This window comes from Chlorocebus sabaeus, chromosome 3 (genome assembly GCF_047675955.1).
Source record: "Chlorocebus sabaeus isolate Y175 chromosome 3, mChlSab1.0.hap1, whole genome shotgun sequence".
NCBI classification, from domain to species: Eukaryota; Metazoa; Chordata; class Mammalia; order Primates; family Cercopithecidae; genus Chlorocebus; species Chlorocebus sabaeus.
The window spans coordinates 11,465,699-11,480,123 of NC_132906.1; the positions used below are offsets into that span (position 1 = coordinate 11,465,699).

Here is a 14,425-nt window from a genome sequence, read left to right on the forward strand (position 1 = left end):
GCTCACTGCAACCTCCCCCTCCTGGGTTCAAGCAATTCTCTGCCTCAGCCTCCTGAGTAGCTGGGATTACAGGTACCCGCCACCACACCTGGCTAATTTTTGTATTTTTAGTAGAGACGGGGTTTCACCATGTTGGCCAGGCTGGTCTTGAATGCCTGACCTTGTGATCCATCCGCCTTGGCCTCCCAAAGTGCTGGATTACAGGCACGAGCCACCAAGCCCGGCCTAACTTTTTCAAGTGACACAACCACATTCCAAGATGTTTTCTGAGAATCCAACGCCTTAACCCAATAAATTAGTCGAGTGGGAATTTCAGTACAGTTGCAGGCTAACAGGGATCATATTTTTGTCTTGATTAGCCTTTGGGACATACCTTGAATTACACTGAACAGGTAATGTTTGTCTAGGTAGGGCCCAGTCTCATCATTTACTAACTAGCTGCCCAGTGTGCTCTACTATGCATAATACGGTAAACATTTCACCACATTTTGGAAACCATGCTGTAGTGTAGCAAGGTTGTACTCAAAATGCAGTAGGGGCCATGGGGGTATATTTAGGACTGTCCAGGTTAATTGTGTGCATTCCTGATGTCTTCCAACTTCCTGACCTCTTGAACCTCAACTTTAGACTCTATTTTAAAAAGCCCAGGTAACCCAAATATGAGTGATGTGGCAGGCTGAATAATGGTCCCCCTACAAATCCATGTCCTAATCCCCAAACCTTTGAATATGTTATGTTATATGGCAGAGGGGAATAAAGGTCACTAACCAATGGACCTTAAATTACAGATTACCCAAGTGGGCCCAATATAATCACAAGGGTATTAAAAGTAGATAAGGGAGTCAGAGGAAGAGCTGCGGTGACAAAAGCAGGTCAGAGAGACGCCACGGAGCTGGCTTTGCGGATGGAGGAAGGAGGACGTGAGCCAAGGGATCTGGGCAGCCCCTAGAAGGAAATAGTAAGAAAATGGATTCTTCTTTGGAGCCTCCAGAAAGGCACACAGCCCTGACAACACCTTGATTTTAGCCCAGCGAGATACCTGTCAAACTTCTGCACTCCAGTAAGACAATAAGTCTGTGCTCTTTTAAGCCACCAACTTTGTGATGATTTGTTATAGTGGCAATGTAAAATTAGTAGAGGTGGGAACTACATTTGTGGTTATTCATAATCAAAGACAATTCTCGGCCGGGCGCGGTGGCTCACACCTGTAATCCTAGCACTTTGGGAGGCCGAGGCGGGCGGATCACGAGGTCAGGAGATCGAGACCATCCTGGCTAACACGGTGAAACCCCGTCTCTACTAAAAAATACAAAAAATTAGCCGGGCGCGGTGGCGGGCGCCTGTAGTCTCAGCTGCTCCGGAGGCTGAGGCAGGAGAATGGCGTAAACCCGGGAGGCGGAGCTTGCAGTGAGCAGAGATCGCGCCACCGCACTCCAGCCTGGGAGACAGAGCGAGACTCCGTCTCAACAACAACAACAACAACAACAACAACAAAAAGAGACAATTCTCCTAACCATTTCTGTATAAAACCAGCATTTGGACATAATTCCCACATAATTTCTCTTTCTTGGAGTAGAAAGCATTCACAACTGAGTTTTGAATGGTTCACACTCTTAACTGTCTTAAATAATGTCACATCCAATTATGTTTATGCTAATGAATTGCAACTTGGCTATTTTTAAAAATCCCAAACACAGAAGATTATTTTTGTTCAAATATCAATTTTAGATTTTAGTTTTCCCAAACAGTATTGTTTTAAATGAAGGTTTATATTACTGATTTCCGTAAAGCCACTTGTAGTCATATAAAAGTATGTCCTTTCATTACAAATTATGCTTCATTAAAGCTTTAGAGTTTTTCCTCTGTCTGTCCTAATGGTAACTGTCCCATTCACCCTTACCATGTAGCTGTTTTGAAGGCTATCTCCTTTCTGCCCACTCTTTCTTGGGCTTAATCCTGTGGTGTTAGCAGCCTAATGTGGGCGATATGTATTCTGGGCCTCATTATTGAAACTCAAGGCATCATTTCATGAGAGAGCGGGTTAATGGCGAAACTGGCAAAACAGCTCACAAAGCTGATGTGACACCTTTATCCCTTTCAGGACTCACTGCCATATACAAGATGTAGAGTGACATTCTTAAAGAATTCATACATTCAACAAAATATTTACTGAGGCTTCTAGGTGTCAAATGATGGGGATAAGAGCACTGAATAATTTATACAAAAATTCCTGGCTTGGCGCAGTGGCTCACGCCTGTAATCCCAGCACTTTGGGAGGCTGAGGCGGGTGGATCACGAGGGTAGGAGATCGAGACCATCCTGGCCAACATGGTGAAATCCCGTCTCTACTAAAAATTACAAAAAATTAGCTGGGAGTGGTGGCGCGTGCCTGTAGTCCCAGCTACTTGGGAGGCTGAGGCAGGGGAATCGCTGGAACCCGGGAGGGGGAAGTTGCAGTGAGCTGAGATCGCGCCACTGCACTCCAGCTTGGCGACAGATCGAGACTCCGTCTCAAAAAAAGAAAAAAAAAAAAAGAAAAGGAAAAAAAAATTCTTGCTCTCATCCTGCCATTCTTCTGAAACTTTCTTGCTTCCTGGCTTTGGAGGTTTGGGAATTGAAGAAAATAAAGTAAAAAAGATAAAAACAACCAAAGAGGAAAGGTTTTTCTAGATCTAGACATCCTACTCTCTTCTTCCATACAAGATTTATGCTGATGGAACAACAATGTAAAATAAGAAAATTCCTGAGATAATTTTAAAAAGAGAGCAGAAAAAACTCATAGTGGACTTCATCACGGAATGTGTAAAATGGGTAGAACCTGGAGTATTCAGTGGCAAAATCTTGGACATAGGAATACAGTAACACAACATATTGGTCTAGCAAGCACTGTAGGAGACTGAAGCAGAATTGTCCAGGAAATCCCACAAAAATGGAAATGAAGAGGTCTCAGTATCTCTAGGTGCAGAAAGGAGATAGCCTTCAAAACAGCTACATGGTAAGGGTGAATGAGGCAATTACCATTAGGACAGACAGAGGAAAATGCACCTAGTATCTCTAGGTGCACAGTAACATTAGTTTACAGATCAGCATTACCTATCTTTTCTTGCAGTTGATAAGTATCCTATTGTAATCCATTCATTCACCCTTTGCTTGTTCATTGTTGAAACAAATTCTCCCTGGAACAAAATTCTAGTAACCAAATACATCATATTGGGGGAAACTTCCTTACAGAAGGGATGATATTAAAGTAAAAAGAGGAGGAAGTCCCTTCTTCAGTTCTGGCAGGGGAGGAAAAGCTTCCCCCAAGGTAGGTGATCTGTTGTGACCAGGCTAAACCCACTTGAGGGACTGGCATCCCCTAAAGGTGAAGAGGGGAGGAGACCCACCTCCTGGAATGTGTCCCTGTGGTCTCCAGATGATGTCTTCCTCTAATAAGGACAACTCTGCCAAAGGAATAGAATGCTTCGTCACAGGCTCAATTACTCTGTGTCTCCGCCAGCTTACCACCTATGAACAATTCATCAAATTAGGAAGCGGGGAGATTTAATAAAGACATAACACATAAAGTGTAGGAAAACTATTTGTATGGCATTCCGAGACGACTAGGTCAGAATTAACAAGGAGCAAAGTAGTTAATAATGCCAATTCTGTTAACCCAGCACAACACCTGTGCTGAATGTCAGTGTTTAAAAAAATCTCCCAATCTTTATCTAAAAAGATAGGGCTACGTAACAATCGGAATGATTTTTGTCGGTGGAGGTCTAGGAAGCCGCAAGGGCAGTGGACGCCTTGACAGCTGCCAGTCTCGCGGCCTCCGCGGCGGCGTGCCCGTGTGGCTGCGTGCGCGCGGACGGGGCGGGGCTGAGGAGGGGAGTGCGCGCGCGCGGACGGGGCGGGGCGGAGCTTGGAGGGCGGGCGCGCGCGGGACCGTCTGGTCGGCAGGGGGCGCTGCGCACCCATGCCGCGCTCTGCCTGCCCCCGGGTGCTGTCCGCGGCGGTTCGATTGGAGCAGCCGCCGAAGAGCGCTTGGCGCCATTTTGAAGCGGAGAGGAGGAGGAACGGCCGGGCTGGCTGCGGAAGGGGAGGGGGGAGAGAAGGCGATTGGATGCGGCGGCGGCGGCGGATCCCGGAGAGCCGCGGAGTGAGAGGAGTAGCGAGTCGCGAACCCGGAGGTAGGAAACAATTCAGTTAACGGAAAGAAAATGTCTCTCTTCTCTGGCCGCGGCGCTCCATTTTTCGGTGGCCGCCACTGCCGCTGTGTGTGTGTGTGTGTGTGTGTGTATGTGTGTGTGGTAGGGCTGAAGCGCCGCCCGCCCGGGTGCCAGGCGCGACTCGCCTCCCGGCATCGGGGGCTGCAGCGGGCGGCTGCCTGGCGGCGGCCCGGGGCGGGGGTCGCGGGGCGCGGGCTGGCTGCGCGGTGGGGGTGGGGAGGGCCCCGCGGCCGACGCGCGCCTCCACGCCGCGGGCTCTGCCGCAGCCTCTGGAAATTAAACTTGCCGCTCTGATCCCGGCCCGGGCGGCGGCGGCGGCGGCGGCGGCGGCGGCGGGCGGTGACCTTGCGCGCGGGCGGGGGTCCCGGGGCCGCCCGGCCGCCCGCGCCCTCCCGCCGCCACCGCCGCCGCCTCGCCCCTCCCCCCGCGCCCCGGCCGGCCGGCGGCTGTTTCCCGGGCGGCAGGCGGGCGGCGCGGTGCTCCTGTTGAATCCTCCCGCGGGCGGGCTTCTCCCCCTTCCGGGCGAGGGGCGGGCGGGGACCGCGGGTCGGGGCCGCGGGCGCCCTCGCCCTCGCCCTCGCCGCTGGGTCCCCGCGCGCCGCCTGGCCTGCGCTTCGGGCCAGGGGACGGGCTGAGCGTGACATTTTTGCGCTGTTCCTCGCTGCTCGCCGGAGGGAAATCGCGCTCACCGCGCCGCCCGGAGTGGGTGCTCGGGGAACCTGAGGACCCAGTTGAGGAAGAGCCCAGCGCTGGCGTGGAGGGACTCCTCCCAGGCGACAACTGGGTTCTAGCTTTCCTTTCGGAAGGAACGGCGGGGAAAATGGTGTGCAATTGTGACTCGTTAATGTTTTTGCACTGTTATTTTAATGCTACTTTAAAAGTTTTCGGTCCGGAGAAAAACCTTGTTTGTTGTTGTTGCTGCTACTGCTGTTGGTTTTTGGTAGAGACGTGAAAGCTAACTCTGAAGTAGCTCGACAGTTATTTTGGAGGAATGACTGAAACCAGAAACGCCGCCCCTCGCCTTTGGAACTGCAGGCTGCTGCGTTCCTTGCGGACCGGGCGAGCTCCGGGAAGGGTTGAAAGAGCAGCTCCCCACCCATTCCGCGCGCGTCTTCAACAGCCTCTCTACCCCAGCAAGGGTTAACCCTTTTTTATGTCGAAGAAAGTGCTTCTTGTACTTTTTATAAGAGGTGATGGATGGGCAGTGGTGCCCCGACTGATCCTACCCTGTCGATGAAAGAGTTTCGGAAACTTTGGATATAGCTTTAATTTAGAGGGTTGGTCTGCGGTGTGGAGAGAGTTGGGTAATCCTATACCATCTTCCTAATAAACTTCAAAAACTCACGTTGTGTTTACATGCAGGAGACGAGCTGTAAATAAATCGTCATCACCCAATACTTGAACGGCAATATAGTCATTGTTCTCAGTTAACCCATCCAGAGTTCCCAGACAGAACGTTTTTTATATTAACTCATGTAGTGGTCAGGTAAACTAGTTAAAAGCCACAAATATGGACTTGAAAGACAGCTCTTTATGCAGTACACATGTCTGAGATGTTCACATCTTTAGGGACAATAAAATGAGTATTCAGTGGTGTATGCGGGTCAGTTCGTGGAACAGTTAATCTTGTATCTCATGGTAATAGCAGAAAACCGAATTAAAATTTGTAGTGGTGAATATGTAGGTGAAAGTTACATGGGACCTTTTATGTTAAGATCGATTGATTGTCAGAAACTGTAAAAACATTTTAAGAACGTTATTCCTTAGAAATAAGATTTGTGCTTAATATACGTTTACCAGTATATGTAAAAAGATGCACTTTAGACTTTATAAAAATTATCCAAATAGTGACTTTTTCCTCCTTTTTCTGATGGTTTAAAAAATTGTCCTCTTCTCAGCTGGCGTTTACTTAAAGATGTATTTTAAATGGGAAGGTAGTGTTTGTGTTCACCCTTTTTTTTTTCTTTTCTCCTTGTTTTGGTTAAGGCTGATTTTCCCTATATTAACTTTTACAGCAGCTTTTGTTACTCTTGTCACCTTTATTCTCTCGTGTTATGTCTCTCACCTCTCATTTTTACCCCCGTATTAGAGAGACATGTACTGATGATAGTGATTCTTGTCGTGAGATGTTTGTATTAAGCTTATTTGTAGTAAGATTCTACCGAGTTGGCTGTTTGATGAAAGTTGTTTAAATTGTTCTGCAGCTTTGTTTAACAAAGTAACATTTTGAGGAGTAGGCTTTATCAATAATTTGTTAGGCCTAAGATAAAGTAATACTTTGTGTTAGGGCTTGCCCTGGAGAAGAATGCAATGGTAGAAAATACCCAAAACTTTGGGAGAAAGGAATATTTCGGGAAGTTGTATTCTTTCTGCTTATTCCTCTTGGGAAATTTAGAGACTAACAGGAGTGCGCTCAGTAAGATTTGGCTTATGGACTCTTGAATGACGTGGACTGTATATAACTTATATTGGAAAAGAATACATTTATGTTTCCTCTGTTAGTGTTAGAGAGCAACAAGAAAACTTAAGGATGATCTCCAACTCGCTTATACATGAGAAATTCGGTTCAGATTTTAATTTCATTGATTTTTCTGAGGTCACAGTCGTATTCATGTGGTGGAATTGGGGCAGCTCTTAGATATCCTGGAAGCTGAGAAGTTTCCCCATTGTCTTTTTTTTGTTCTATTCAGGATTTAGCAATATTTATTAATAAAAATTCAGGGTAGCACATTACCTTCCATCCCCTTCTCACCTTTTTATTCATTTAACCAAGAATAAAGTTTTGTGGTTAGCCATCTGTTTCAGCGTCTGGTTTTTAATAATTTCTGTTTAGGATTCAGTCCATTTAGGTTGTCTCAGAAGATAACCTTTTGTAGGTCTCTGTCTCCGGGAGCTGCCTGCTCTTTCATTATGTAATATTACTTGACATGGCATTTATTTATTGTTTGTGAAACTTCTAAGAGTAATTTGGGAAAGTTAGTATGACCTTTGTTTTGTTACAAGATACAGTGCATACATGAGTGTGTGTTTTTTTTTAATTTTTAAACTTAGTTTGCCACACAAGTCATCTGTCACTTCCAGTTACAATATGCATTTTATTTGATTTTCGTATTCCTGTTCGGGAATGTTAAAGATTCCAAAAATACTTGGTTTAAAAATAAGCCCAGTAATTTCTCTGAGAATGTATTTACTTTTTAAGCTTAGTTAAGAAGCTGCCAAATGGTTTGCAGTTCTAACTCCTTGGAGAGTAGAGTTGAGCCCTTTTCTCACACTGTTCTGTTATAAGCCACCTGATTCTAACCATTTCCCCCCATTAGTTGAAAAAGGTTTTAGAATCTTTTCTCATCAGTTAGTTCAGAATTAAGAATAAGTCTGCTGTGTTGAGAGTGTAATTGTTTTAGCTGGCATGAGTGATCATGTACAGTGAGAAAATCATGACAATGAATCTTAGGTGAATAAAATTTAGTTGTTCAAATCTTAAAGCCTTTAATTTGAGATTTAAAAAGTATCTATAATCATTGTGTTCTAATAATTAGACATTAATAATAAGTAGTAATTAGAAATACTTGGTTTAGCTGTGTAAAACTTGAAGGCTAACAGGCGTCGGGGAAAGACTGATTAAAGCAAGAAACTATTTTGAGGCCTGCCACTCTCTCTTTTGACAGATCATGACCTGATTCAGTTAAAATGAACAGGCACTAAACTTCTGTATACATACAGTACCAAGGATGGTGTAATAAACAGGACTGAAGAAGACACCCTGTCCTATAGAAGTGTAGAGTAGTGGTTGGCTATCCACAGCAAGGTGATGAGAACTGAGACAGACCAGAGAGTAGGAACTCTGCTGTTACTTAGTTCTGAAGGAGCAGGCCCTCCTTCCTTTTCAGTGAAGAGTTGAGGTTGCTCTTTTTATGTGGGAGAGTGAAATTAGCCAAGATTAGATCCCATAAGGAGAAGGAGGGGCTGTTATAACCAAGACCGTTGTCTTTCTCTAGAAGAGAATGGTTAGGGACCTGGAAAGAAATGAGAGTTTGTGTTTCCTTAGGTAGTATAGGATTCTTTCTCCCCAGAGGTGATTTTAGGGAAGTAATTAGGAGATTTTAAAGGAAAGCTCTGTATCTCCAAAATATGTCTCTTAGTAGCTGAAATTTTAGCAGGTAGCTTTCAGATATGGGATGGTTTGGATTGGGTGCGGGGGTGAGAGTTGCAGGGGTGAGAGTTGCAGACCTTAAGTACTCTATTAGGGGAATAGAGTACTTAATGAATTGTGTATTTTTAGTTAAATGTTATACAGGTGTATGGTTAAAAAAAACAATTAATGGTACAGAGAGTAAAAAATGTTACTTTTCTCCTCCCCCCACGGGTAACCCACTGTTAACAGTTTCTCAAAAGTTTACTTTAAAAAAAAAATTATACAGAGTATCGTTAAACTGCTGTACTATTAAAATTTACTATATATTAAAATTTACTAATAAAATTTACTATTTTATTTATTTTATTATTATTATTATTATTTTATGAGATGGAGTCTCGCTCTATTGCCCAGGCTGGAGTGCAGTGGGACGATCTCGGCTCACCACAACCTCCATCTCCTGGGTTCAAGCGATTCTCCTGCCTCAGCCTCCCGAGTAGCTGGGACTACAGGCATGTGCCACCATGCCCGGATAATTTTTGTATTTTTAGTAGAGACTATGTTGGCCAGGCTAGTCTCAAACTCCTGACCTCGTGATCCGCCCGCCTCAGCCTCCTGAAGTGCTGGGATTACAGGCATTAGCCATCACGCCCAGCCTAATATTTTTATTTTTTAACTGTAATTTACTTTTTTCCTGGTTAAATCACAAGCTCTTTTCATACTGGCACATACAGATCAACATAATCATGAAATGATTAGAATATTTTATAACATAATTTATTTTTTCTGACTCCTGTTGAGTAAGTACTATGTTGTAATAGTTTACGTTAACCAGCACTGTATGAGAATACCTTTGACATGTATTTACCAACATTGGACTTTAAAAACTATATTGCCAATTTGATATATGAAATTTGTCTTGTTTTAGGTTTTATTTCTTTGTGAGTGAAGGTAACCATTTGTTTATATGCTTATTAGGGGGAAGTCATTTGCAACATATTATTTAATCAAGTGGTTTAATGCTAGTTTAATTTATTTGCTGCCCCCACCACCTACCTTCACCCTTACCTAAGAGCTAAGATGGTCTGAGAGAGGTGGGACTTTCAGAAGAGGCAAAATATTTTGGGGCTCATGGCACCTTGACAGGGAGCAGTGCTCGGAATGGAGAGGCTACAGCACCCAGCTTTGAACAATTTTGGGTCAGTATGAGAGTATTGAAAGCCCTTGGCTTGGTGTTAACATAAGGTAGTAGAGAAACTGAAGCGACAGACAGGAAGGGAGATTTGAGGGTCAGAGCAAATAAATTTTGCATAGAGTCAGCCCCACCTTCTACCATCTGCTTATCCTGTCTCATCATTCCTCCCTACCACCTTCAACTATCATTTCATTTTTATTCATATTGTCATTTGGTTTTCTTCTCTTTTCTTGTCAGGCATGGCAGCCTGGACCTGGGTATTTCAGTTGCCCCAGAGATGTGGAGTGCTTAGTTTTTGGTTTTCTTTTTTTTTGAGATGGAGTTTCGCACTTGTTGCCCAGGCTAGAGGGCAGTGGTGCTATCTTGGCTCACTGCAGCCTCTGCCTCCCAGGTTCAAGCGATTCTCCTGCCTCAGCCTCCTGAGTAGCTGGGACGACAGGTGCACGCCACCACATCCAGCTAATTTTTTGTATTTTTAGTAGAGACAGGATTTCACCATGTTGGCCAGGCTGGTCTCGATGAACTCCTGGCCTCAGGTGATCTGCCTGCCTTGGCCTCTCAAAGTGCTGGAATTACAGGCATGAGCCACTGCGCCTGGCCTAAGTAGAAGCTCTTGAGCTCTTTTTCCCCCTCTGTCTCTTTGGTACCATTCCTTTCAGCTTTCGACTCTCCCTAGCCTTCTGGGGTAACATAAATAGGTCAAGTCTTTATAACTGTAGTTGGAATTTGGAAGGCCACTGGCATTTAAGACTTGAACATCCCTAGGAGCATATATCATGACGTGATGCTTGATAAGTGAGGTCCCTTTCTAAGGAATGCAGAAGAGCATGGTGGTTAATTTAAGCATATAAACTTAAGAGTCAAGACAGCGTGGGTTTTTATCTGCTCTAGCTAAACAAGCAATTACCTAATCTTACTAAATCTCAACTTCTTAATCTGAACAGTGGGATTGATAGCAGAAACCTCATTTTAAAAAACAGCTTTATTGAGATATAACTCACATACCATAATCCATTGAAAATACACAATTCATTGTTTTCTAGGATACTCATAGGTTTGTGCAACCATCATCACAGTCTGAGTTTGGAACATTTTTGTCTCCTGTGAAAAACGCCAAGCCAAATGTAAATTAGTACAGCCATTACAGAGAATATTATGGGGGTTCCTCAAGAGGTGAGAAGGGATAGAGAGAGGTTGGCTAAAGGCTACAAAATTTAGCTAGATAGGAGGAATAAGTTCTAGTGTTGTACCGGGTGACTACAGCTGACCCTTGAACAGTGAAGGGGTTAGGGGCACCAACCCCTGTGCAGTTGAGACTCCACATATAACTTTTATTTCTCCAAACTTAGCTAGTAATAGCCTACTGTTGATTGGAAGCCTTACTGATAACAAGCTGTCAATTAACACATGGAGTGCAGTGGCGCGATCTTGGCTCACTGCAACCTCCGCCTCCTGGGTTCAAGCGACTCTCATGCCTCAGCCTCCAGAGTAGCTGGGATTACAGGCACCCGCCACCATGTCCAGCTAATTTTTGTATTTTTAGTGGAGATGGGGTTTTGCCATGTTGGCCAGCCTGGTCTTGAACTCCTGACCTCAGGTGATCCGCCTGCCTTGGCCTCCCAAAGTGCTGGGACTACAGGTGTGAGCCACCATGCCTGGCCTCCATACTGTATTCTTAAAGCAAGCTAGGGAGAAGGCAATGTTATTAAGAAAATTATAAGGAAGGAAAATATATTTGCTATTCATTAAGTGGAAGTGGATCATCATAAAGGTCTTTAGCCTTTTTGTCTTCCTGTTGAGTAGGTTGAGGAGGAGGAGGAAAAGGAAGGATTAGTCTTGTCTCAAGGGTGACAAGGTGGAAGAGGTGGAGGAGGTGGAAGAGGAGGAAGGAGAGGCAGGCACACTGTAACTTTTACTGAAAAAAATCCATGTATAAGTGAAACTGCACAGTTCAGACCTGTGTTGTTACATATTTTCAGCTAGCTAGAAGACAGGCTTTTGAATGTCCCAACACAAATAAATGATAAATGTTTGAAGTGATGGATATATTAATTACCCGGATTTGATCATTACGCGTTGTATGTATTGAAGTATCACCACGTAACCCACAAACATGTACAATTATATGCTGGTTAAAAATCATAAAAATAAAAAAAACCCCAAACTTACTAGCTGTCACTTCCCATCACTCCTTATTTCATTAGTGTTTGGGATAAGCGAGGTCAAATGTTAGGTTGGTGCCAAAATGTAAGTACACAGTAAAAAAGCAGTTAACTTTTTGTAGGGAGACCATATGTGGCAAAGTCCGTTTACATAGTTTTAGAGAATGCGAAAATGGGATAATTACTGAATGGATGTTTGCATACTTGCATACTGTGCAAGGATGTGGTGCACAGTGCTGGATAGAGATATAAAGATGAAAGATATTCAATCAAGAGATGTATATTCAAGTGGGAGGAAAGAGGCTGGTATAAAAATAATTATAAAATAAGCCAGAGTATAGTTAGTGCCTTCAGGAAGGTGTCAATACAATATTTGGAATTGGAAACTTGACAAATGGAGATTAATCATGTTACTCTGAGAGTGTAGGAACTATGAAGAACTTCTTGAAGGAGTGACCATTTTGACCAAGTCTTAGATGATGGAAAGATGGGATTTCTGGCTTTAATGAAGAGTAAAGAATGCTATGCTTTTTGAAGTCTTAAATTGTTTTTGTTTTTGTACCCTCATGCTGCCGCCGCCGGATGATTGCCTCTGGAAGCTATTCCTACACCTTTTTTTTTTTTTTTTGATGTTTCTAATCTGTTGTGAACCTGGGGACTAAATTACTAAATAATCTTTTATTGAGAGCCTGATGTCTGTATGAAAAGGATAACAATATATGGTCTTACGCTGTCATTTTGATATAGTTGCTTTTTTAGTTTATTCCGTGGGTGTTGGTTTCGTCCCTGTTAATTGTCCTTATAGAATAAGTAATTCCTAGAAAATTAGCCTTGTATACATGTTTTCTTCTCCAAGGCTTCTAGTAACAACTATGTCCCCTGACCATTCTCCTGAATTTCCCATCTTGTTTTTCTAGTGCACTGTTGGACCCAGCACCTCCAGTACAACATGTCTCAAACTGAGCTACCTTCTCTTAACTCTTTTAACATCTTTCCAACTTGTACTTTGATTAATAACAGATTTCTTTCTTTTTTTTTTTTTTTTTTTTAAAGTTGTAGGGGATGACTAGGTTTATCATGTCAGAAACCTGGGAGTCATCTCGACTTCTCCGTCTCCGCTACCTTTCACATTAAATAAGTTACCAAATCCTGTTGATTCTGATATAGTATTTTTAAAGGTTATTATTATTTTAAATTATACACACATATATACTCCGAAAGTAAGAGGGCAAAAAGAAAAAAGATATACAATAAAAAAACTCATTCCTTCCCCATCTGTCTCAAATGTTTATGTATGTTAGTGTTATCTTACACCCTTCTGGGGATTTAAAAACCACCATATAGAAGGAACCACATGCTTAAATAATAACACACAGTATGGGATGTCCACAATAAAGGTATACACAGGGTCTGTGAGAAGGAGAAAGAACCACCATGCATCCCCTAAAAGAAGAGTTAGGTATTGGAAAAACCTTCCTATTAGGTCTTGAATAGAAGATGAAAAGCAGAACTTTGGACACATAAATAAGCCGAACTGAGCTATTAATAAGCAGAGAAATATCAATTAGACACAGAAACAAAGGGTCTAACAATAGGATGCTAGAACATTTCATTGTTTGGGGGTTCAGAGGACCTGTCTGGAAATAAAAGAAAATGTTGGCAGTCACACACAGTGGCTTACGTCTGTAATTCCAACACTTTAGGAGGCTGAGGTGGACTTCCTGAGGGCATAGACTTGCAGTTACTTTGGGATCTAGTGAAGATTTCAGCACATTGTAGATGATGAATATTTATTGAATATATGTAAGAATATATATATGCACACACTAAACATACATGTGACAACCCAAGAAAAGGAAAATTAATACAATATTAAGCTCACAGATTTATTTAGAAATTTAAAATTTTATTTTTATTGAGGTGTAATTAAAATACAGTAAAATGTGCAGATGTTAGCTGTTCACTTGGATGAGGTGTGACGATTATACGCATGTAACCAATAACTACAAGAAGATGTAGAGCATTTTTATTACCTCACAACGTTCCCTTGTTGCTCTCTCCATTCAATTTCTCTTGCCTCCAAACACTGATTTCTAAATGTAGATTAGTTTTGTTCTATCTTCATACAGTGCGTACTCTTGTGTATCTGGCTTCTTTTGCTTAACATATTTTGAGATTCATCCATGGGGTTGGATGTATCAGTAGTTTTTATTGCTGAGTAATATTTCATTGGGTGAATATTTCACAGTTTATTTTCTGTTGATGGACGTTTGGGTAGAATCCAGTTTTTGACTATTATGAATAAGGCCTGTACAGGTCTTTTTGCAAGCATGTGTTTTCATTTCTCTTGAGTAAATACCTAGGAATGGAATTGCTGGTTTATAGGCATATGTGTATTTAACTTTACAGGAAACTGTTTTTTCAAAGTGGTTTTCCTTTTTATATTCCCACCTGAATATATGAATGTTCTAGTTGTTTTACATCCTCACCAACACTTGGGTAGTCAACCTTTTTAATTTTAGCTATTCTAGTGGGTGTGGAATGGTATCTCATTGTGGTTTTATTTTGAATTTCCTTAATATCTAGTGATGTTGAGCACCTTTTTGCATGGTTTTTGACAGTGTATTTTCTTTTGTAGGATGCCTGTTCAAGCTTTCTGCCCATTAAAAAATGGATTATCTTTTTCCTATTGATATGCAGGAATTCTTAATGTACTCACAATACA

At 42.7% G+C, this 14,425-nt stretch overlaps 1 protein-coding gene across 6 annotated transcripts in view; it reads left to right on the plus strand.

Annotated features, from left to right (window-relative positions):
• Positions 1 to 4,031: 4,031 nt before the first annotated feature.
• The window catches only part of PDS5B (PDS5 cohesin associated factor B), a 180,887-nt gene continuing 170,493 nt past the window's right edge, over positions 4,032 to 14,425 (plus strand). For 3 of the 6 annotated variants that reach the window (XM_007960100.3, XM_007960097.3, XM_007960098.3), the window contains exon 1: positions 4,072 to 4,172. The gene's annotated coding sequence lies outside the window, so the exon portion shown is untranslated. Of the gene's footprint in view, positions 4,173 to 4,930; positions 5,035 to 14,425 lie in introns of those variants that run through there. The other 3 variants (XM_007960096.3, XM_007960102.3, XM_007960095.3) reach the window with 3 other exon arrangements.